This window comes from Heptranchias perlo, unplaced genomic scaffold (genome assembly GCF_035084215.1).
Source record: "Heptranchias perlo isolate sHepPer1 unplaced genomic scaffold, sHepPer1.hap1 HAP1_SCAFFOLD_44, whole genome shotgun sequence".
In the NCBI taxonomy this organism is placed as follows: Eukaryota; Metazoa; Chordata; class Chondrichthyes; order Hexanchiformes; family Hexanchidae; genus Heptranchias; species Heptranchias perlo.
The window spans coordinates 12,091,356-12,114,566 of NW_027139453.1; the positions used below are offsets into that span (position 1 = coordinate 12,091,356).

At 46.8% G+C, this 23,211-nt stretch overlaps 1 long non-coding RNA gene across 10 annotated transcripts in view; it reads left to right on the plus strand.

The window, feature by feature from the left end:
• The window catches only part of LOC137312965 (uncharacterized), a 131,515-nt gene that overhangs the window by 98,344 nt on the left and 9,960 nt on the right, over window positions 1-23,211 (plus strand). For 8 of the 10 annotated variants that reach the window (XR_010960979.1, XR_010960973.1, XR_010960972.1 and 5 more), the window contains one exon: window positions 10,540-10,705. This is a non-coding gene — a long non-coding RNA (uncharacterized lncRNA). Of the gene's footprint in view, window positions 1-10,539; window positions 10,706-21,654; window positions 22,047-23,211 lie in introns of those variants that run through there. The other 2 variants (XR_010960971.1, XR_010960975.1) reach the window with 2 other exon arrangements.

A 23,211-nucleotide genomic window follows, 5' to 3' on the forward strand; every position in this document is an offset into this window, starting at 1 on the left:
TCCTGCACACTCCAGGAAATAATGCTCCACAGTATTATTGCTAATTTGATTTGGCTAGTATATATGCAGATAAAAGTCACCCATGATTAAGTGGGGATTGAGGGATATGGCGGAAAGATGTGTACAGGTGATTGAGGGATATGGGAGGTAGTTGTGGATAGAGGAATTTTTTTTAATGTGGGTAGTTGGGGTTGAGTGATACGGGGAAAAGGTGTCTCAGTCGTGATTGAGGGATATGAAGATAATGTGGGTAGGTGGTGTTGACGGATATGGTGAGAGGGTGGGTAAGTGGTAATACTGGATAGAGTGAGAAGGTGGTTGGGTGTGTTTGAGTGATCTGTGGAGATGGTGCGTCGGTGAATTTGTGGGATACGGAGGGAAGGTAGTTTGGTGGGAATTGAGGGCATTGCTGAGAAGTTTGCGGAGGTGGGATTGAGGGATAGGAGGCTAAGGTGCGTATGTGTTGATTGAGGTATATGGGGATGTGGTTCGTTGGGATTGACTGACATGGTGAGAAGTTGGGTGGATGGGTTTGAGGGATTGGGACAACGTGAGTAGTTGGGGATTGAATTATATGGCGTGAAGGTTGTTATGAGGGATATGGTCGAAGGTTGGAAGGTGGGGTTGAGAGATTTGTTGAAAAACTGCGTAGGTGAGTTTAAGCATTTGGTGAGTCGATGGATATGTGTAGATTGAGGAATATTTGGAGAAGATGGGTAAGTATGAGTGAGGGACATGAAGAGAAAGCGGTTAGGTGGGGATTGAGGGATATGGTGCGAAGAAGTGTAGGTGGTGATTGAGAGATGTTGTGAGAATGTGGGTAGGTGGGTTTGAGTGTTATGGGGAGAAGGTGTGTAGCTGTGAATTGAGGGATATGGGTAGGTGTGTCGGCCCGATTGAGGGATATGGTGAGAAGTTGGGTGGTTGTGGATTGAGGGATATGGTGAGAAGTTGATTAGGTGGAATTGAGGTATAAGGAGCTAATATGGGTTGGTGGGGATTGAAGGAATTGTTGTGAAGGTCGGTAGGTGGGGATTGAGGGATAAGTGGGGAAGGTGGGTATGTGGGCATTGACGGATGAGATGAGAATGTGAGTAGGTGGGGTTGAGGGATATGTGTAGAAGGTGCTTCAGTGGAGATTTAGTTAAATGAAGGGATGGTGGGTAAGTGGGGGTTGTGGGATATTGTGAGAAGGTGGGTAGGTGGGGTTGAGGGATATGGCGAGAGGTTGGGTGGGTGAGGATTGTGGTCTTTGGGGATGTGGATAGGAGTGTCGGAGGAATCTGGTCTGAAGATGGCAGGTGTGGATTGAGGAATATGGGGAGAAGATAGATAGGTGTGAGTGAGGGATATGAGGAGAAGGTGGTTAGTTTGGGATTGAAGGATATGGTGGGAATGTGTGTTGGTCGGGATTGAGGGGTCTTATGAGAATGTGGGTAGCTGGGGATGAGTGTTATGGGGAGAAGGTGTGTAGTTCTGGTTTCAGGGATATGGGAGGTGTTTACGTGGTATTGAGAGATAAGGTGGGATGTTGTGTCCGTGGGATTGAGGAATAAGGTCATAATGTTGGTAGGTGGGGATTGAGGTATTTGGGGGTAAGATAGGTAGGTGGGGATTGAGGGACACGGGGGATGATGGGTAGTTTGGAGTTGAGGGATTTTGTATGAAGATGGGTAGGTGTAGTTGAGTGAAATGGGGAGAAGGTGTGTCGGTGCGGTCGACCGATATGGTGAGGAGTTGGGTAAGTGTGATTGTGGGAAATGTTAATAAGGCGGGTAGGTTATGATTGAGAGATATTGTGAGATGGTGGTTATGTGGGGTTGAGTGATCTTGGTAGAAGGTGGGTAGGAGGTCGTGAGAGATATGGAGGAGAAGTTGGTTAGCCGTTTGTGAGGTATATGTGGAGAATGTGTTTCAGTGGGGATTGATGGATATTGTGTGAATGTGTGTAGGTGGGGTTGAGTGATATGGGGAGTAATTCGGTCGGTGGGGTTGATGGATATGGTGAGAAGGTGGTAAGTTTAGTTGAGGGATATTGTGAGAAGGTTTGGGTGGTTGTGTTGAGTGATATGAGGAGCAGATCGGTAGTTGGGATTCCCTCCCACTTTCCCTGTCCCCCTCCCTCTACCCCTCTCTCCATCTCTGTGTCTCACTCTTCTCGCTCTCTACTCGTGCTCTCCCTCTACTCGCTCTCCAGACCCTCTATCTCTCCCCCTCTCTCTCTCGGCCTCTCTCTCTCTGTCTGTCACACTCTCCTCACTCTCTGCACGCTCTCACGCTCGACTCCATGTCTCTCCCACTTCCTCTCTCTCTCTCTCTCTCTCTGCCTCTCTCTCTACGCTCCTTGTCTCATCCCCATCTATTACTCTTTGTCTTCCGCTTCTCTGTCTCCCCTGTTTCTCTCTCTTTCTTTATCTGTCTGTCTCTTTCTTTCTCCCTCACCACCACCATCTCTCTCTCTCTATATTATTCAGACTCTCACAGTCTGTCCGCCTCTCTCTCTGTCAATCCCCCCCCCCCCCACATCCTCATAATCCCTCTCGGTGTCTCTCTGCCTCTCCACTGTGTCTCCATCATTCGTTCTTCACTCTTTCCCCTCACTCTCTCCCCCTACTCTCCAACTCTCTCCCTCTCCACGTCTACTCTCCACCTCTCTCAATCACGAACTCTCTCCCTTTCTCTATATCTCACCTTCAATTTCAAGCTTCCACTTTACTCTTCCTCTTTGCCTCTGCCACTTTACTCTGTGCGACTGCACTCTGTGCGACTACAAACTCTGACCCAGCCCCTTCTCTCTGTCTCTCTTTCTCCCTATCTCTCGCCCTCTGACCATCCCCGTCTCATCCTCTCTCTATCTGTCCCTCCCTCTGTCTCTCTCCCTATACTCTCTAACTCTGTCCCTTTCTCTCTCCCTCTGACTCTTTCCCTCTGGTTCTCTCTCTTTTCCGGTCACTTACCCACCACTCCCTTTATCTCTCCCTTTCTGTCCGAGTATATCTGCACCTACACTTCTATCTCTGTCTCTCATCGCTCTCTTTCTCTCTGTCTCCCTCAATCTACACTCTCTGATCCATCCCCGTCTCTCACTCTATGTATATCTTGTTTCTCTGCCTCCCCTGTTTCTCTCTCTCTGTCTGTCTGTTTCTCCCCCTGTCTGTCCCTTTCTTCTCCCTCACCCGTACATTTTATCTGTCTCGATTATGCTTACCCTTACAATCTGCCTGTCTCTCTGCCACTCTCAAAGTCGTCATTCTCCCTCTCTCTGTTTCTGACTCCCGGTCTCTCTCCCTCTAATCTGTCTCTCCTTCTCCACTTTCCGTCCCAAATCCATTGAAGCAGCAACAAGTGGCTATTGTTCAGCTGACAACAGCTCACAGGCATATCCAAAACATCTCCTTCTGTCTCTATTTACTTATCGCTCCTCTCTTTCTCGATATACTGTTCTTCTAACTCTATCTCTTTCTCTGTCTGTCTCTGCCTGTCTCTCTCGTGTTCACTCTCTCTCCCTCTACTCTCTCTTTCTCCCTTTACTCTCTCTCTTTCTCTTACCCCCTGCATAAACTGTACAGCACAGAAACAAGCCATTCGTCCCGAAGAGTCCATGCCTTTGCTTATGCTGCAGATGATCCTCCTTTCACGCTTGTTCATCGAACCCAATCAACATATCGTTCTATTCCCTTTTCCTTCGTGTGTTTGTCTAGCTTAATCTTAACAGCATCTTTGCTCGTCGCCTCAACTCACTTGTGGTAGCGAGTTGCTCACACTAACCACTCCCTGGATAAAGGAGTTTCTCCTGAATTAATATTGGATTTATCAGTGACCAGCTTCGATTTATAACCCCGAGGTCTGCTCTCACTCGCGGGTGAAATCATCTTCTCTCCGTCTACCCTATCAAACCTGTCATTAAACTTAAAGACTTCTATCAGGTCACTCCTCAGTCTTTTCTTTTCAAGCTTGTTCTCCGTTTCGTGATAGTTATATCCTCCCCGTTCTGTGATATTGTTTCAGTAAACTGTCCGAAATGCACTATAACGCAGACAATGGGAAAATTGAAATCTCCGTTCATAACTGCTTTGCCTTAGCGACAGGCTCCTCTGATCTCCGTATTTCTATGGGGTCTCAATTCTTCCTGTTTGAAGTATTTGTTTCATTAATTGAAAGCTTTTCATGCCCCAGTTCCCCTCAGTGGGTTGTGATCTCCAGTATGATCGAGCCGTCTACGGTTTCAGGCTCAGAACAGCAACTTGAGTCTGTGATCCAGGACTGACAGCACACCACTTATAAACAGACGCAGAATGATCCGGGACTGACAGCACACCCCTTTAAAACAGGCACAGGATGATCCTGGATTGACAACACACCCCTTTTAAACAGGCACGGAATGATCCAGGACTTACAGCACACCCCTTTTAAACAGACACAGAATGATCCGGGACTGACAGCACCAACATGAAAATGCTTCTCCGATGCTCTGTTCTGAGTGAATTTCCTTCCAAACTTTGCATTTATAATTCGCTCACAGTCTAAAATAAAGAGAGGAAACTGCGCTCTTCATAAAAAGAACGTTCGTGGTCCTTGCAGGGATGAAACCTTCGCCCTTTGTGGCATTAATATCACGCTCGAACAACCTGAGCTAAATGTCACTCTCTCTGTTTGTCTCCCCTGTTTATTTCATGTCTCCCTGACTTTTATTTTCTCTCTCTGGCCCTGTGTCGTTCTCTCTCCTTATCACCCTTATCTTTCTCTGTCTTCCCCTCTGTCTCTGTTTCTCTTCTTGTGCGCACCTTCTCTCTCTCTTACCCTGTTTCATCCTTTCCTCTGCCTCTGCCTCTACTCTCTCTCTCTCTTTCTCACCTAATTCTCTCTCTGTCTCTCTCTCTCTCCTGCTCTCTCTCTCACTGTACTCGTTCTGTCTCTGTCTACACTCTCTCTCTTTCTTCAGCCCAATATTGTCTCACTCTCTATTTCTCCTCTCTGTGATAATAAAATAATTGTCAAAAGATCTAGGGGAAATTTGAACACATTTTTTCACTGACGTTTCTTATGATTTGGAATGCATTTCCTGAAAGAGCGGTGGAACCACATTCCACAGGCACTTTCAAAAGGCAAGTGGGCATATCATTGTAGAGGACTAGTTTGCTGGGTTATGGGGCAAAATCTGGGGTGTAGGACTAAATTGGGGAGGTCTTTCAAAGAACCAGCACGGGAATGACGGGCCCAATGTATGCTAAGTTTCCAGAAATACTTAGACTGTACAGCTGAGAAACAGGCCATTCGGCACAATAGATACATGCTGGTGTTTTTGTTCCACACGAGCCTCCCACCACCCTTCATCATCTAACCCCATCAACATATCCGATTCCTTTCTCATCTCATAGAAACATATAGAATTCTGAGGGGACTTGACAGGATTGATGGACTTGACAGGATAGATGCACTGACTGGCGAATCTGGAACAATGGGGAATAGTCATTCCCCATTCCCCAGATAAGGGGTCGGCCATTTCAGACTGAGATGAGCGCACTCGGTTCAACATCTCATCCAAATGACGACACTTCAAATAGTTCAGGCCTCCCTCAGTACTGACCTTCCAAAACTGCAGCGCTCTCTCAGTAGTGACCTTCCGACAGTGCAGCACTCCCTCAGTACTGACCATCCGACAGTGCAGCACTCCCTCAGTACTGAGCCTCCGACAGTGCAGCGCTATCTCAGTACTGACCCTCCGAAAGTGCGACACTCCCTCAATACTGACCCACCGACCGTGCGGCGCTTCCTCAGTACTGCTCCTCTGACAGTGCAGCATTCCCTCAGTACTGCTCCTCTGACAGTGCAGCATTCCCTCAGTACTGGCACAGGAAATTGTCGGCCTGGATTAAGATGCTCAAGTCTCTGGTGTGTGTGGGATCCGCGGCAACGACCTTCTGACTCTGAGGACAGATGCTACCTACTGAGCCTCGGATCATAATGACGATGTCAGGTTATTGCTTGACGAGTCTGTGGGACAGATCTCCCAACTTTGGCACCAGTTCACAATGGTTAGTGAGAAGGACTTTGCTGGCCCGACTGGGCTCGGTGCGCCTGTCTGTTACCGAGGCCATATTTCAGAGGGCAGTTAAGTCAACGAGGTTAGTGTGGGAGTTGATTCAGAGTTTGAAGGAAAGTTTGAGTATCAGGAACAAAATAGCTCTTTATACCCCTTCAGAAACTGGAATACTCCTCGGAGTGATTCTCAGTCTCCAAACTCACCGTAATGAAAGGAGTATGTTCTGTACTCTTGAGAAGGTGGGTAGGGCGGAATGATGTATAAGGGTATAATGTTGGTAGGTGAGAGTGAGCAATATGGGGAGAAGATGGATAGGTGAGATTAAGGAATATGGGCAGAAAGTGGGTAGGTTGGAATTAGGGATGTGGGGAGAAGGTTGCTAGTTGGGGATTGAGGGATATGGTTGGAAGGTGGGATGGTGGGTAGGTAGGGATTGAAGGATATGTTGAGACGGTGGGTAGGTCGGGATTAGCGATTGGGAGTGAAGGCTTGCAGTTGGGGATTAAGGGATATGGGGGGAGGCGGGTAGGTGGGGCTTAGTGATATGGGGAGAAGGTGGGCAGTTGTGGATTGAGGGATATCGTGAGAAGGTGCCTTTTAAGGAGCGTCATGAGGGAGGAGAGTGAATCAGTGACAGGAAATTCCAGAGCTTAGGGATCAGGCAGCTGAAGTCACAGCCACCAATGGTGCAGTGCAGGAATTCGGGAATGCGCGAGAGGCCAGAATGGGAGGAGTGCAGAAACCTCAGCGGGGGAGGATGGGGTTGTAGTCTTGGGGGAGATTACAGAGATAGGGGGATCGGTGGCCGTGGAAGAATTTGAACACAACGATGAGAATTTTAAAATCGAGGCGTTGCCGGACCGGGAGCCAATGCGAACACAGGGGGTGATGATTGAACAGGACTTTGTGCGAATTTGGATAAGGGCAGCTGAATTTTGGATGAGCTGATGTTAATGAAGGGTGGAAGATGGGAGTTTGGCCAGAAGAGCATTGGAATAGTCCAGTCTCGAGGTAACAAAGGCACGGACAAGGGTTTCAGCAATAGGTGAGAAGAGACGTGAGCGAGACCGTCGAGATACAGAGATGGAAGTAGGCGGACTTGGTGATGGATAGAATATGTGGTCCGAGTTTCAGCTCAGGGTCAAATCGGAAGTCGAGGGTTGTGCATCGTCTGTTTCTGCACCAGACGTTCGCCAGGGAGAGGGATAGAGTCGGTGGGTTGGGCCTGTTACGCGAGCACATGATGTGGACTGGCAGTGATAGACCCCATGGTACAATAACCACACTCAGCACTGACCCGTGGGGCATCTACCGGTGGAACACGGATCCATGCGAGAGGCAGAACCTTCTGAGGTGAACAGAGAGATTTTTATAATAACAGGGCGGAGCAAAATAAAACACTGTCACAGTGTTTAATGCTTCGGAATGTGAGGCATGAGGAATATCAACCACTTCAGTCTGAACTGTTCACAAGTTAGAAAGAGCACGGGTTAGATACAGAGTGCAGCCCGCTCTACATTCTCCCATCAAACACTCCCCTGGCAGGCACAGCACAGGTTAGATACATAGTAAATCCCCCACCACACTGTCCCATCAAACACTCCCAGGGCAGGTACAGCTCGAGTTAGATACAGAGTATAACCCCCTCTACACTGTCCCATCAAACACTCCCATGGCAGGCACAGCACAGTTTAGATACAGAGTAAATCCCCCACTGCACTGTCCCATCAAACACTCCCAGGGCAGGTACAGCACGGATTAGATAGGGAGTGAAAACCCTTCCAGAGTGTCCCGTCAACTACTCCCAGTGGAGGTGCAGCACCGGTTAGATACAGAGTAAAGGCCCCAAGACACTGTCCCATCAAAAACTCGCAGGACAGGTACAGCACGGATTAGATAGGGAGTGAAAGCCCCTCCAGAGTGTCCCGTTAAACACTCCCAAGGCAGGTACCACACGCGTGAGATGGAGAGTTAAGCTCTCTCTTCTCTCTCCCATTCTCTGTGTGTGGGTGTCAGTCGCACACCGGGTGAGATCTACCAACAGAGACTGGGATGAAGCCTGGGCCTTCTCCAGAGATCACTGCCTTCCCACATTCTCAGTGATTCCAACGCCCTGTGATGCTGTGATCCTTGTTCTCTCTCTCTCTCTCTCTCTCTCACACACACACTCGACTCTCTCTCTCTCTGACCAGTCTCTATCACTCGCTCTGTCCCTGTCTCTCCCTCTCTCCGTCCGTCTCTACCCTGTTTCTCTTTCTGTCTGTTTCCCTCCCTCTCTCTGTCGGTCTGTCGTTCTCTCTCACTCTCTCCGTGGTCATTCACTGTCTTCCCCTTTGTCTCTATTTCTCTTTTTGTGTTCTCCTTATCTTCCTCTTGTCTCTGTCTCATCCTCTCTTCCTCTCTACCCCTCTACCCTCTCTGTCTTTTTCTATTCTCTCTGTTTCTCTCTTTCTCACCCTACTCTCCTCTCTCTCTATCTCTGTCTCTCGTGCTCTCTCTGTACTCTCTCTGTCTCCTTCCACTCTCTCTATATCTCTCTTCCTCACCTTACTCTCCTCTTTCTCCTACTCTCTCTGTCTCGTTCTACTCTGTCTTTCTCACGCCCTCTACTCTCTCTCTCTCTCTCTCCCCACCGCTCCTCTGTGAGATAAAAAATAATTGGCAATACATCTCGATGGGAAATGAAGAAACATTTTTTCACCGAGGTTTGTTATGAGATGGAGTGCAATACCTAAAAGAACGGTGAAACCACATTCCATAGGCACTTTCAAAAGGCAATTGGACATGTCATTGAAGAGGAATAATTTGCAGGGTGATGGGGAAATCGCTGGGGTGTAGGACTAAATTGGGCAGTTCTTTCAAAAAGCTAGCGCGGGCATGACGGTCCGAATATAGGCTAAGGTTCCAGAATTATGTGGACTGCACAGCTCAGAAACAGACCATTCACCCCACAAGGTCCATGCCGGTGTTTATTCTATAAAACACCCCACGCCTATCCATCTTCATCTAACACCATCAACATGTCCATCTATTCCTCTGACATCTCTTTGAAACATATAAAATAGAATATAAGATTCTGAGGGGGCTTGACAGGATAGATCCGGAGAGATTGTTCCCCTGGCTGTCGAGTCTAGAAAAAGAAGAAATAGTCTTCAGATAAGGGGTGGGCCATGTAAGACTGAGATGAGGAGGAATTTATTCACTCAGAGGGATGTGAATCTTTGGAATTCTCCACCCAGAGGTCTGGGGATGCTCAGTCGTTGAGTATATTCAAGGCTGGAATTTATAGAATTTTGGGCTATCGGTGAATCAAGCGATTTGTGGGTCGGGCGGGAAAGTGGAGTTGAGGTAGAAGATCAAGCATGATCTGATTGAATGGTGGACCAGGATCGAGGGACCGGATGGCCTACTCCTGCTCCCATTTTTTATGTTCATATGTTCTTTCTCTCTCATGTGTTTATCCATATTCCCCTTAAATGCATCTGTGCGATTCTTCTCAACTACCCTTTGTGGTAGCGAGTTTCACATTCTCACCAGTCTCTGGGTAAAGACGTTTTCACTGAATTCATTTTTCGATTCAATTCGATTAATCAGTGACTATCTTATAATAATGGCCCTTGGTTCTGGTCTCCCCTTCAAGTGGAAACATCTTCTCCAGATCCACCTGAACAAACACACCATTAATCTTAAAAACCTCTGTCACGTCACTCCTCAGACTTCTCTTTTTGAGAGAAAAGAGCCCCAGCTTGTTCTCTCTTTCCTGACATGTGTAACCTCTCAGTTCCATGATATTGTTTGAGAGAACTGTCCAAGCTGCATTCTAGAAATGTATTGCCTACGTGTCCCATTCTATGTGAAAATTAAAATCTCCGTTCATAACTACTTTGCCTTAGCTACGGGCTCCTCTGATCTCCGTATTTCTGTATTGGGTCAATACTTCCTATTTGAAGTACTTTTTTCATTAATTGAAAGCTTTTTATGCCCCAGTTTATCTCAGTTGGTTGTGATCTCCAGTGTGATCGAGCCGTCTATGGGTTCAGGCTCTGCACAGCAACTTGATTCTCTGATCTGGGACTGACAGCACACCCATTTTAATCAGGCACAGAATGATCCGGGACTGACAGCACACCCATTTCAAACAGGCACAGAATGATCCGGGACTGACAGCACAGCCCTTTTAAACAGACACAGAATGATCAGGGACAGAAAGCACATCCCTTTTAAACAGACACGTAATTGGTGAGCATTTCAAATTCGTCGAAGGTGAGAACGGATTAACTGTAGACATTTGACATTGTATTTGACAAATTTGAGACAGCCTTGTTGATAAGTGACTATATAGGTCAATGTATTGTAACACATGCGGCATATATGGGTTTTCAGAAGGAATTTGATAACGTGGCTCACAGGAGGCGTCAGCCGTTTGGTGTAAGAGCAAATATCGCCACCCGGATGGAATGTCGATAATGTGTATTTTTCTCCATTGTTGTTCACAGACCGAACACTGCGATCACTGAGTTCTGGACAAAGTCTGACGGTTACCAACTGATCCAGTTGACGAAATTCTACCGGGACAGACTAGAACCGGCAGTTGAAGAAGGGGTGGACGGAGTCAGTTCGTTGACAACATACGAGAGGCATTTCAGTGGACAAGAACATCGGGTAAGTGGGAGGGGAACAGGACGAGTTTGGATTATTTAAACATCACAAAACCAACAAGAAATCAGATCTTAGAATCAGAGAAGGTAACAGAAGAGAAACAGACCAAACTGGAAAAAAATGGGTCAAACTGCAATTATTGTGAATCTGAAACAATGAAAGGAAGAGGTGAAAATACCCAGCGGATCGGTCACTATCTGGACAAAGGACAGGGTGACGATTCAGGTATAAATCTAGTGTGGACTGAAAACAAAGTGAAACAGTTTTAGTGGAACTGGGAAAAGGACAGAACGGAGGCGACAAACAGGAGTTAGAGGAAATTTCATGCGTTGACTGACCTGGAATCTATTTCAGGATATTGAGGAATTGAGAGATGACAAAAATTTCTGCGGAGTAAATAAGAGACATTTCAAGAACAAAAATATTAAAATGGTTAAAATGTCTAAGACCGAACACGGAAACTAATCAAACAAATAGTGGAGAGCGCGAAACCGAGGCCGTGCCTGGTTTTGTTCTCCCCCATTCATCACCGGGGGTTAATTCGACCTTCAGCGGACTCACAATCCGGGCAGTGGAACTTGCGGTGGAGCGTCACTCCCCGGCAGAGCACTTTAGGAAATTGCATGCAATCAGCCCATAATATTCTGTCAATTACTTTTAATGGTATCGAAGTAAATGGAAGTGAAAATGTGACAGGGTGTGTAATGGACGGTCGATCTGACACCACCTGCTGAAGGTGGAAATCTAGTCCACCGAGTCATAGAAACATGGAAAAGATGCCCTTCGAGCCTGCTCCACCATTCAATATGATCATGGCTGATCGTCTATCTCAATACAATATTCCCGTTTGTCGAAGATTTAACAGTCCGCTTTTATGTTCCTTGCAAGTTCACTCTCATTCTCTATTTTCCCTCTTAATCAATCTCTTGACCCTTTTTTGCTCCGTTCTGAACTGTTCCCAATCCTCTGGCTTGCTGCATTTTCTGGCAAAATGTTATGATTCCACTTTGCATCGCATCCTAGCCTTAACTTCTTCTGTTAGCCATGGTTGGGCCTCTTGTCCTTTTGTCTTTTTGTGCCAGAATGGAACATATAACTGTTGCAATTCATGCATTCGTTCCTCAAATGTTAGACATTGCCTATTCACCGTCATGCCTTTTAATGAAGGTCTCAAATCTATCATAGCCAACCCACTCCTCATACCTTCGATTTAGTACCCTTGTTTCGGATTGCACTCCTTCACTTTCGATCTTAATGAAGAATTGTATCATGTTACGGTCACTCTCCTCTAAAGGACCCCGCACAACAATTTAATTAATTAACCCCTTCTCAATGCACCATACCCAATCTAGAATAGCCTGTTCCCGAATTGGCTTCTCAACATATTGGTTTCAAAAACCATCTCGTGCACACTCCAGGAAATAATGCTCCACAGTATTATTGCTAATTTGGTTTGGCCAGTAGATATGCAGATGAAAGTCACCCATGATTAAGTGGGGATTGAGGGATATGGCGGAAAGATGTGTACAGGTGATTGAGGGATGTGGGAGGTAGTTGTGGATAGAAGTTATGTTTTAATGTTGGTAGTTGGGGTTGTGTGATACGGGGAGAAGTTGTACAGGTCGGGATTGAGGGATATGAGGATAATGTGGGTAGGTGGTGTTGACGGATATGGTGAGAGGGTGGGTAAGTGGTAATAATGGATATAGTGAGAAGGCGGTTTGGTGTGTTTGAGTGATCTGTGGAGATGGTGCGTCGATGAGTTTGTGGGATACTGAGGGCAGGTAGTTACCTGGGGATTGTGGGCAATGCTGAGAAGTTGCGGAGGTGGGATTGAGAGATATGAGGCGAAGGTGCGGAGGTGTTGATTGAGGTATATTGTGATGTGGTTAGTTGGGATTGACTGACATGATGAGAAGTTGGGTAGATGGTTTTGAGTGATTGGGACAACGTGAGTAGTTGGGGATTGAATGATATGGCGTGAAGGTGGTTAGGAGGGTTATGGGTCGAAGCTTGGAAGGTGGGGTTTAGAGATTTGTTGAAAAGGTGCGTAGGTGAGTTTAGTCATTTGGTGAGTCGATGGATATGTGCAGATTGAGGAATATTTGGAGAAGATGGGTAAGCATGAGTGAGGGACATTATTGAGAAGGCGGTTAGGTGGGGATTGAGCGTTATGGTGCACAGAAGTTTCGGTGGTGATTGAGAGATGTTTTGAGAATGTGGGTAGGTGGGGTTGAGTGTTATTGGGAGAAGGTGTCTCGCTGTGAATTGAGGGATATGGGTAGGTGTGTCGGCCCGATTGAGGGATATGGTGAGAAGTTGGGTGGTTGTGGATTGAGGGATATGGTGAGAAGTTGATTAGTGGGATTGAGGTATAAGGAGCTAATATGGGTTGGTGGGGATTGAAGGAATTGTTGTGAAGGTCGGTAGTTGGGGATTGAGGGATAAGTGGGGAAGGTGGGTCGGTGTGGATTGACGGATGAGATGAGAATGTGAGTAGGTGGGGTTGATGGATATGTTTAGAAGGTGCTTAAGTAGGGATTTAGTGAAATGATGGGATGGTGGGTGGTGGGGATTGTGGGATATTGTGAGAAGGTGGGTAGGTGGGGTTGAGGCATGTGGAGAGAAGGTGTGTAGGTGGGTAGGTGCGATTGAGGGATATGGCGAGAGGTTGGGTGGGTGAGGATTGTGGTCTTTGGGGATGTGGATAGGAGTGTCGGATGAATCTGGTCTGAAGATGGTAGGTGTGGATTGAGGAATATGGGGAGAAGATAGGTAGGTGTGAGTGAGGGATATGAGGAGAAGCTGGTTAGTTTGGGTTTGAGGGATATGGTGGGAATGTGTGTTGGTTGGGATTGAGGGGTCTTATGAGAATGTGAGTAGGTAGGGTTGAGTGTTATGGGGAGAAGTTGTGTAGCTCTGGTTTGAGGGATATGCGAGGTGTTTAGGTGGTATTGAGAGATATGGAGGGAAGTTGTGTCGGTGGGATTGAGGAATAAGGTGATAATGTTGGTAGGTGGCGATTGAGGTATTTGGGGGTAAGATCGGTCGGTGGCGATTGAGGGATACGGGGGATGATGGGTAGTTTGGAATTGAGGGATTTTGTATGAAGTTGGGTAGGTGTAATTGAGTGAAATGGGGAGAAGGTGGGTAGGTGTGGCCGACGGATGTGGTGAGGAGTTGTGTAAGTGTGATTGTGGGAAATGTTAATAAGGTGGGTAGGTTGTGATTGAGAGATATTGTGAGAAGGTGGTTAGGTGGGGTTGAGTGATCTTGGTAGAAGGTGAGTCGGAGGTAGTGAGAGGTATGGAGGTGAACTTTGGTAGCCGTTTGTGGGGTATATGTGGAGAAAGTGATTCTGTGGAGTTTGAGTGAAATGTGGAGAATGTGTTTAAGTGGGGATTGATGGATATTGTGTGAATGTGTGTCGGTGGGGTTGAGTGATATGGGGAGAAATTCGGTCGGTGGGGTTGCTGGATATGGTGAGAAGGTGGTAAGTTTTGTTGAGGGATATTTTGAGAAGGTTTCGGTTGTTGTGTTGACTGATATGAGGAGAAGATCGGTAGGTGGGAGTCTCTCCCACTTTCCCTGTCCCCCTCCCTCTACCCCTCTCTCCATTTGTGTGTCTCACTCTTCTCGCTTTCTACTCGTGCTCTCTCTCTACTCGCTCTCCCGACCCTCTCTCTCTCTCGGCCTCTCTCTCTCTCTGTCTGTCACACTCTCCTCACTCTCTACTCGCTCTCACCCTCTACTCCATGTCTCTCCCACTTCCTCTCTCTCTCTCTCTCTCTGTTCACTCTTTGACACATCCCCATCCATTACTCTTTGTCTTCCGTTTCTCTGTCTCCCCTGTTTCTCTCTGTTTCTTTATCTGTCTGTCTCTTTCTTTCTCCCTCACCACCACCATCTCTCTGTCTGTATTATTCAGACTCTCACAGTCTGTCCGCCTCTCTCGCTGACAACCCCCGCCCCCCCTCACCCACACGCATATCCTCATATTCCCTCTCGGTGTCTCTCTGCCTCTCCACTGTGACTCCATCTTTCGTTCTTCACTCTTTCCCCTCACTCTCACCATCTACTCTCCAACTCTCTCCCTCTCCACCTCTCTCAATCACGAACTCTCTCCCTTTCTCTATATCTCACCTTCAATTTCACGCTTCCCCTTTACTCTTTCTCGTTGCCTCTGCCACTTTACTCTGTGAGACTACACTCTGTGCGAATACACTCTCTGACCCAGCCCCATCTCTCTGTCTCTCTTTCTCCCTATCACTCACCCTCTGACCATCCCCGTCTCATCCTCTCTCTATCTGTCCCTCCCTCTGTCTCTCTCCATATACTCTTTAACTCTGTCTCTTTCTCTCTCCCTCTAACTCTTTCCCTCTGATTCTCTTTCTTTCCCGGTACTTACCCTCCACTCTCTTTCTCTCTCTTTTTCTGTCCGAGTCTCTCTGCGTCTACACTTCCATCTCTGTCTCTAATCGCTGTCTCTCTCTCTGTCTCCCTCAATCTACACTCTCTGATCCATCCCCGTCTCTCACTCTCTGTCTTCCTTTTTTCTCTGCCTCCCCTGTTTCTCTCTCTCTGTCTGTCTGTTTCTCCCTCTGTCTGTCCCTTTCTTCTCCCTCACCCGTCCTATTTCTCTGTCTCGATTATGCTTACCCTTACAATCTGCCTGTCTCTCTGCCACTCTCAATGTCGTCATTCTCCCTCTCTCTGTTTCTGTCTCCCGGTCTCTCTCCCTCTAATCTGTCTCTCATTCTCCACTCTCCGTCTCAACTCTCCATCTCCACACTCCGTCTCCACTCTTCTTCTCCAACCTATGCCCGTCTCTCCCTTTATCTCTTCCCCCCTCCGCCCTCTCTGTCTGTCTGTTTGTTCCTCTGTTTCTGTCTTTCATTCTTGCTCCCCCACCATCTCTCTGTCTCTATAATTCTGTCTCTCTCTCTGTCTCTCTCTCTCTTCTGATTCTCTGCCTCTCTATGCTATCTCTCTGTCACCCACTCCATCGCTCTCTCCCCACCCCCCCCCCCCCTCTGCGTCTCTCTCTCTGTCTCTCTCTCTTCCCCTCATCAATCTCCCCCTTAACCCGCGTCTCTCCCTCTCCGTCTGTCTCTGTTTCTGTCTCCCCAGTTTCTCTCATTCTCTTGCTCTCTCCTCTCTGTTTCTCTTTCTCTTTGTCCGCTGTCTGTTTCTCTTGTTCACTCTCCCCAACTATCTGTCTATGTCTTTATTTTTCTCTCTCCCTCCCACTCCCCATTTCTCACTCGTTTTGCGTATGTCTCTCTTTCTCTTGCCCATTTCTCTGTCTCTCTGCTCCGTCACGGCTGATCAGCAGCGCCGCCTGCTTGAGGTTGTGGTCTGTGGTGACATTGACCAGGAACGTCGGAACAGGAGTTGGCCATTTCGCCCTTTTAGACTGTTACGCCATTCAATGGGATCATGGCGGATCTCTGACCGAACTTCATTTACCCGCCTTAATCCCATAGTCCCTGAACACATGGTTAACAAAAATCTATCTATAAAATTAACAACTGAGCGAACATCAACTTCCGTTTGCAGAAGAGAGTTCAAACATCTCCCACCCTTTGCGGGTAGAAATGTTTCATAACTTCACTCCTCGAAGTTCTGGCTCTAATTTTTAGGCGATGTCTCCTGGTCCTCGATTCCCCAACCAGCGGATATAGTTTCTCTCTATCTACCCTATCAGTTCCCCTTAATATCTTGAAAAATTAAAACAAATCACCCCTTAATCTTCTAAATTCCAGAGAATGCATCCCTAGTTTGTGTAATCTCTCTTCAAAATTTAACCCTTGATGTCCAGGTAGCATTCTAGTAAATAAAGACAAACAGAGTTTTAACAGCTCGGTAAGTTTTAATGACTGCCAAACAATAAAGATTATCTTTTAAAAACGAGGGCTCTCATATCACTACTTATTTTATTAGTTTTTGGTTATTGAAGAAGAATTAAAATTACAATATTATTTTTTAAACTTTTCCCTTCTGTCTCTTTAACTTAATTCTATTATTTCATTGGTTTTTGATTTTTTAAATTTACAATGCCACACAGAATGCCAACTTGAAAGGAATGAATTCTGCTTGATTGTTTGAGCAATGCAGCCTGATTCTGTGGGCGGGACTTCTCGTCCTCACGAATTTTGTGGGCGTGACTTCTCCTCACACACATTTCCAGCTGCGCAGCAAATCACGCTGCTCAGAGGCTGGGTTGATGATGCAAAATTTTTGTGAAGTTCGAAATCAAGGAATTCATCGCCACAGAGCCTAGAGTCAGTATTTTTGTTAATTTAATTCGCAAGAGCTGCAGTGAGTGTTGCCTCGCCGCTCGCAGCGATTTCTGGCCCAATGTCTCCTGCCGCTCTGCCAATTTCCTAACCAGGTCAATCATTTCCCCTCAATTCCATCAGCTTCAACTTTAGCTAACAGTCTCTTCTGAGGGACTTTATCGAATGCCTTTTGGAAGTCCATATGAACAACATCTATAGACATTCCGCTGTCCACTACTTTAGTCACCTCTTCAAAACAAAATCCATGCTGGCTCTTACTGATCAGCTGAAAATGTTCAAGGTGTTCAGTCACTATCCTTAATGAGAGACTCGAGTAATTTCTCGAAAACTGATGTTTGGCGAACTGCTCTATAATTCCCTGGTTTGCTACTGGCACCTTTCTTAAATAGTGGAGTGACATGTGCAGTTTTCCAATTTAGATAAATGTTCATGCACCGTTAGGCTGTTAATTAAATCTGCCTCATTACTCATTATTAATTCGAGTAAAGCCTGCACCCTTGTTGGTCCCAGGACATATTGTTGCAGAAAGCTTTCCTGAACCTACTCAAGAAATTCGTTACCTGTCTGACATGAGCTCGTCTGTTTATCCCATTCCATATGAAGGTTAAAATATATCCCCATTAAAACCACACTGCATTTGCTATATGCGTGTCTAATCTCCGCATTTATACATTGTCCCGCTTCACAGCTACTACAAGGGGGTCGATACACAACCCCCACTTTGGTCTTAAATCCTTTTCTATTTCCTAATTCTACCCATAAAGTTTCCACTGCCTGCCTCCCTCTCGTTATGTCCTCTCTTATCATGAAGTAATTACATCCTTAATCACTTAGGATAGTCCTCCCCCTTTACCCATTTTTTCTATCATTCCTATGACCTTATAACCTGATATATTCAGTTCCCATTCCTGACTGTTGAGCAGCCATGCCTCAGTAATGGCCAACATGTCGTGCCCTGTGAGTTGAATTTGTGCCCGAATTTCATTCAATTTGTTGCTTATACTCCATGCGTTTGTACAAAGAACGCTTATTTGGGCCACACACCCTACCCATATTGTAATATTGTATTTCTCACACTTTCCTTATTTCTATCTCCAGATTTAATTACTTTACATCTTTCAGTTTTTCATTTACCTGTAGTACCTAAAGCATAATTTCTGACTATCACTCTACTCTCTTCCTTTATATTCTGGATTTTTTATTTATATTACTTTTCCAATGAGCCCTACCCCCATTTACGAGTTTATGGCCTTATTTATCCATGGCGCTGTGACCCTGTTCCCACCGAGGTCAGGTGGAGCCGGTTGCAACGGTACAATTCCTTCCTGTCCCAGTACAGGTGCAAGTGTCCCACGAAATGGAAACTCTCCTTCCCACACCACTCCTTCATCAATGTATTCACCTCTCTAATCTGCTAATCCCAACAACTATTTGCACGTGGCTCAGGTAATAATCCAGAGATTATAACCCTTGAGTGCCTGTTCTTAAAAAAAATTGCTTCTGATACTCTCAGTGTCTGGACTGTCATCACCTCTCTTAGTGTCTGGACTGTGATCTCCTCTCTCAGTGTCTGGACTCTGATCACCTCTCTCAGTGTCTGGACTGTGATCCTCTCTCTCAGTGTCTAGACCGTAACCTCCTCTCTCAGTGACTGGACTGTGATATCTTTTAGTGTTAGAACTGTGATCACCTCGCTCAGATTCTGGACTGTGATCACCACTCTCACTGTCTGGGCTGTGATGTCCTCTCTCAGTGTCTGGACTGTGATCACCTCATTCAATGCCTGGTCTGTGATCTCCTCTATCAGTGTGTGGACTGTGATCTCATCTCTCAGTGTATGGACTGCGATCTCCTCATTCAATGCCTGGTCTGTGATCTCCTCTATCAGTTTCTGGACTGTGATCTCCTTTTTCAGTGTATCGACTGTGATCCTCTCTCTCAGTGTCTAGACCGTGACCTCCTCTCTCAGTGACTGGAATGTGATATCCTTTTAGTGTTTGGACTGTGATCACCTCTCTCAGATTCTGGGCTGTGATCACCACTCTCTGTGTCCGGGCTGTGATCTCCTCTCTCACTGTCTGGACTGTGATCCTCTCTCTCAGTGACTAGACCGTGACCTCCTCTCTCAGTGACTGGAATGTGATATCCTTTTAGTGTTTGGACTGTGATCACCTCTCTCAGATTCTGGACTATGATTACCACTCCCAGTGTCTGGACTGCAATCTCCTCTCTCAGCGTCTGGACTCTCTTCTCCTCTCTCAGTGTATGGACTGTGATCACCTCTCTCAGTGTCTAGACCGTGACCTCCTCTCTCAGTGACTGGAATGTGATATCCTTTTAGAATTTGGACTGTGATCACCTCTCTCAGATTCTGGGCTGTGATCACCTCTCTCTGTGCGCGGGCTGTGATCTCCTCTCTCAGTGTCTGGACTGTGATCACCTCTCCCAGTGTCTGGACTGTGATCTCCTCTCTCAGTGTCTGGTCTGTGATCTCCTCTCTCAGTGTCTGGACTGTGATCCTCTCTCTCAGTGTCTAGACCGTGACCTCCTCTCTCAGTGACTGGAATGTGATATCCTTTTAGTGTTTGGACTGTGATCACCTCTCTCAGATTCTGGACTGTGATCACCACTCCCAGTGTCTGGACTGTAATCTCCTCTCTCAGCGTCTGGACTCTATTCTCTTCTCTCAGTTTATGGACTGTGATCTCCTCTCTCACTCTCTGGGCTGTGATCCACTCTCTCAGTGTCTGGACTGTGATCTCCTCTCTCAGTGTGTGGACTGTGTTCTCCACTCTCAGTGTCTGGACTGCGATCTCCTCTCTCAGTGTATGGACTGTGATCACCTCTCTCAATGTCTGGACTGTGTTCTCCTCTCTCAGTGTATGGACTGTGATCTCCTCTCTCAAGGCCCGGTCTGATCTTTTCTCTCAGTGTCTGGACTGTGTTTTCATCTCTCATTGTCTGGACTACGATCTACTCTCTCTGTGTCTGCACGATGGTGGGCACTCGGATTGATGCCCCCAATGATACAATTGCCACACTGAGCACTGACATGTGAAGGAACTGCTCGAGTAACTGAACACCAGTGAGAGACAGAACCTTCCGTTGTGAACAGAAAGATTTTTGTAATAACAGCGCTCACCAACATAAACACTGTCACGAACTTAATGCTTTGGTATATGAGGCATGGCCAATATCAACCACCTTCGTTTAAACTGTTCCCAGGACAGGTATAAAATGGGTCAGATATAAATGGGTCACTGTCACATCAAACACTCCCAGCGCAGGTGAAGTAGGGGTTAGATATAGAGTAAAGCTCCCTCTACACTGCCCCGTCAAACACTCCCAGGGCAGGTACAGGGTTAGAAACAGAGTAAAGCTCCCTCTACACTCTCCCATCAAACACTCCTAGCGCAGGTGAAGTCGGGGTTATATATAGAGTAAAGCACCCTCTACGCTGTTCCATCAAACAATCCAAGAGCAGGTCCAACACAGGTTAGATACAGAGTAAAGCTCCCTTCACACTGTCCCATCAGACACTCCCTGGGCTTTTACAACACAGGTGAGATGCAGGGTAAAAGTCCCTCTGCACTCTCCCATGCTCTGTGTGTGGGTCTCAATCCCACACCGGGTGATATCTACTGACGGAGACCGGGATGGAGCCTGTGCCTTTCCCTGAGATCAATGCCTTCCCCCATTCTCGTCATTCTCCCTTCCATCGATGCTCTGCTCCAGTCTTTCAGTCCGATTGATGTTAAGATACAATTTGCTGTTATTGTCGACATTCTTCCTGGAACAAGTCCATTGAAGCAGCAACAAGTGGCTATTGTTCAGCTGCCAACAGCCCACAGGCATTTCCAAAACATCTCCTTCTGCCTCTATTTACTTATCCCTCCTCTCTTTCTCGATATTCTGTTCCTATAACTCAATCTCTTTCTCTGTCTGTCTCTGTCTGTCTCTCTCGTGCTCTCTCTCTCTCTCCCTCTACTCTCTGTTTCTCCCTTTACTCTCTCTCTTTCTCTTACCACGACATAGACTGTACAGCACAGAAACAAGCCACTCGTCCCAAAGAGTCCATGCCGTTGTTTATGCGACACATGATCCTCCTTTCACCCTTGTTCATCGAACCCAATCAACATATCCTTCGATTCCCTTTTCCCTCGTGTATTTATCTAGCTTCCCCTTAAAAGCATCTTTGCTCGTCGCCTCAACTCGTTTGTGGTAGCCAGTTGCTCACTCTCTCCACTCCCTGGGGAAAGGAGTGTCTCCTGAATTAATATTGGATTTATTAGTGACTATCTTAGATTTATAACCCCTAGTTCTGCTCCCTTCCGCGGGTGGAATCATCTTCTCTCCGTCTACCCCATCAAACCCTTCATTAAACTTAAAGACTTCTATGACGTCACTCCTCAGTCTTCTCATTTCCAGAGAAAAGACATCCAGCTTGTTCTCTCCTCTGATCTCCGTATTTCTGTGTAGGGTCAATACTTCCTGTTTGAAGTATTTGTTTCATTAATTGAAAGCTTTTCATGCCCCAGTTCCCCTCAGTGGGTTGTGATCTCCAGTGTGAACGAGCCGTCTACGGGTTTAGGCTCTGAACAGTAAATTGAGTCTTCGACCCAAGACTGACAGGACACTCTTTTTTAACAGGCGAAGAATGACCCGGGACTGACAGAACACCCCTTTTAAACTGGGGCAGATTGATCCGGGACTGACAGCGCACCCCTTTTAAACAGACTCAGAATGATCCGTGACTTACAGCACATCCCTTTTAAACAGATACCGAATGATCTGGGACTGACAGCACACCCCTTTTAAACAGGCACGGAATGATCCCGGGCTGACAGGACACCCCTTTTAAACAGGGACAGAATGATCCGGGACTGACAGCACACCCTTTTAAACAGGGACAGAATGATCCGGGACTGACAGCACCAACGTGAAAATGCTTCTCCGATGCTCTGTTCTGAGTGAATTTCCTTCCAAACTTTGCATTTATAATTCGCTCAAAAACAAAGAGCAGAAACTGCGCTCTTAATAAAAAGAAGGTTCACTACCTTAACAGGTATTGAGCCCGCCATCTTTGTAATATCAATAGCACGCTTTAAACAACGGAGCTAATCGACCATGGCAGAACGGTGGCTGTTGTGCTTTCATTTTACTTTGCATTGATGGCGTTCCCGGGAAACAAATCCTCTGCAGCTGCCAATCAAACAAACCGTTGGAGGGAACTTCCTGCATGCAACCAACCACAAGCAGTCTGCAGCTGTCAATCAACCCACATTTCCCCAGGGAGACTGCCTGCAGTCTGCAGTCTGCAGCTGTCAATCAATCCCCTGTCTTGCCCAGGGAGACTGCCTGCAGTCGACAGTCTGCAGCTGTCAATCAATCCCCTGTCTTCCCCAGGGAGACTGACTGCAGTCTGCAGTCTGCAGCTGTCAATCATCCAGTCACCTCAATCCACTCTATCTACTCCCGTCATAATTTCATGCACCTCAATTAAATCTCGTCTCAGCCTCCTTTGTTCCGAAGAAAACCAATTCTGTCCCACAGCTAAAATTATCCAGCCCTGGCGATATCCTCGTCAATTTCACCTGCCTCCCCTCTTGTGCAATCACACCTTTCCGGTAATGTGGTGATTTCCCCTCCCTGTGATGCTCTGATCCTTATTCTCTCTCGGACTCTCTCTCTCTCTCATTCTACTCTCTCTCTCTGTCATGTTTTTATCATTCGTTTTGTCGCGGTCTCACCCTCTCTCTGTTTGTCTCCCATGTTTCTCTCTCTCTCTCTCTCTCTGTTTCTCTCTCTGTCTGGCACTCTGTCAGTTTCTCTCCCTCTCCCCAATGTCTTTCTCTGTCTTCCCCTCTGTCTCTGTTTCTCTTCTTGTGCTCACCTTCTCTCTCTCATTTGCGAACTAGGGGTGCAGAAGCTGTGATCAGCTCATTCAATGTGTTCAGAGTACAGGCTGGGGTCAGTGTGAAATTGTTTGTGTTTGGATAGTCCTGTTGCATCAGTGTGAAATTGTTTGTGTTTGGATATTCCTGTTGCACCCCTAGTTCGCAAATGAGCTGCTCAGGATGTGCAAGGCCCACCAGTGGCCTGTGGTCCTGGAAGACTTTGCCATTGCTCGAGAGGGAAGCCTGCTTTTGGTTCTAAGTTGTGCCGCACCTCTGCCCCCACTTCTCATCCAACCTCGATTCCTGAACT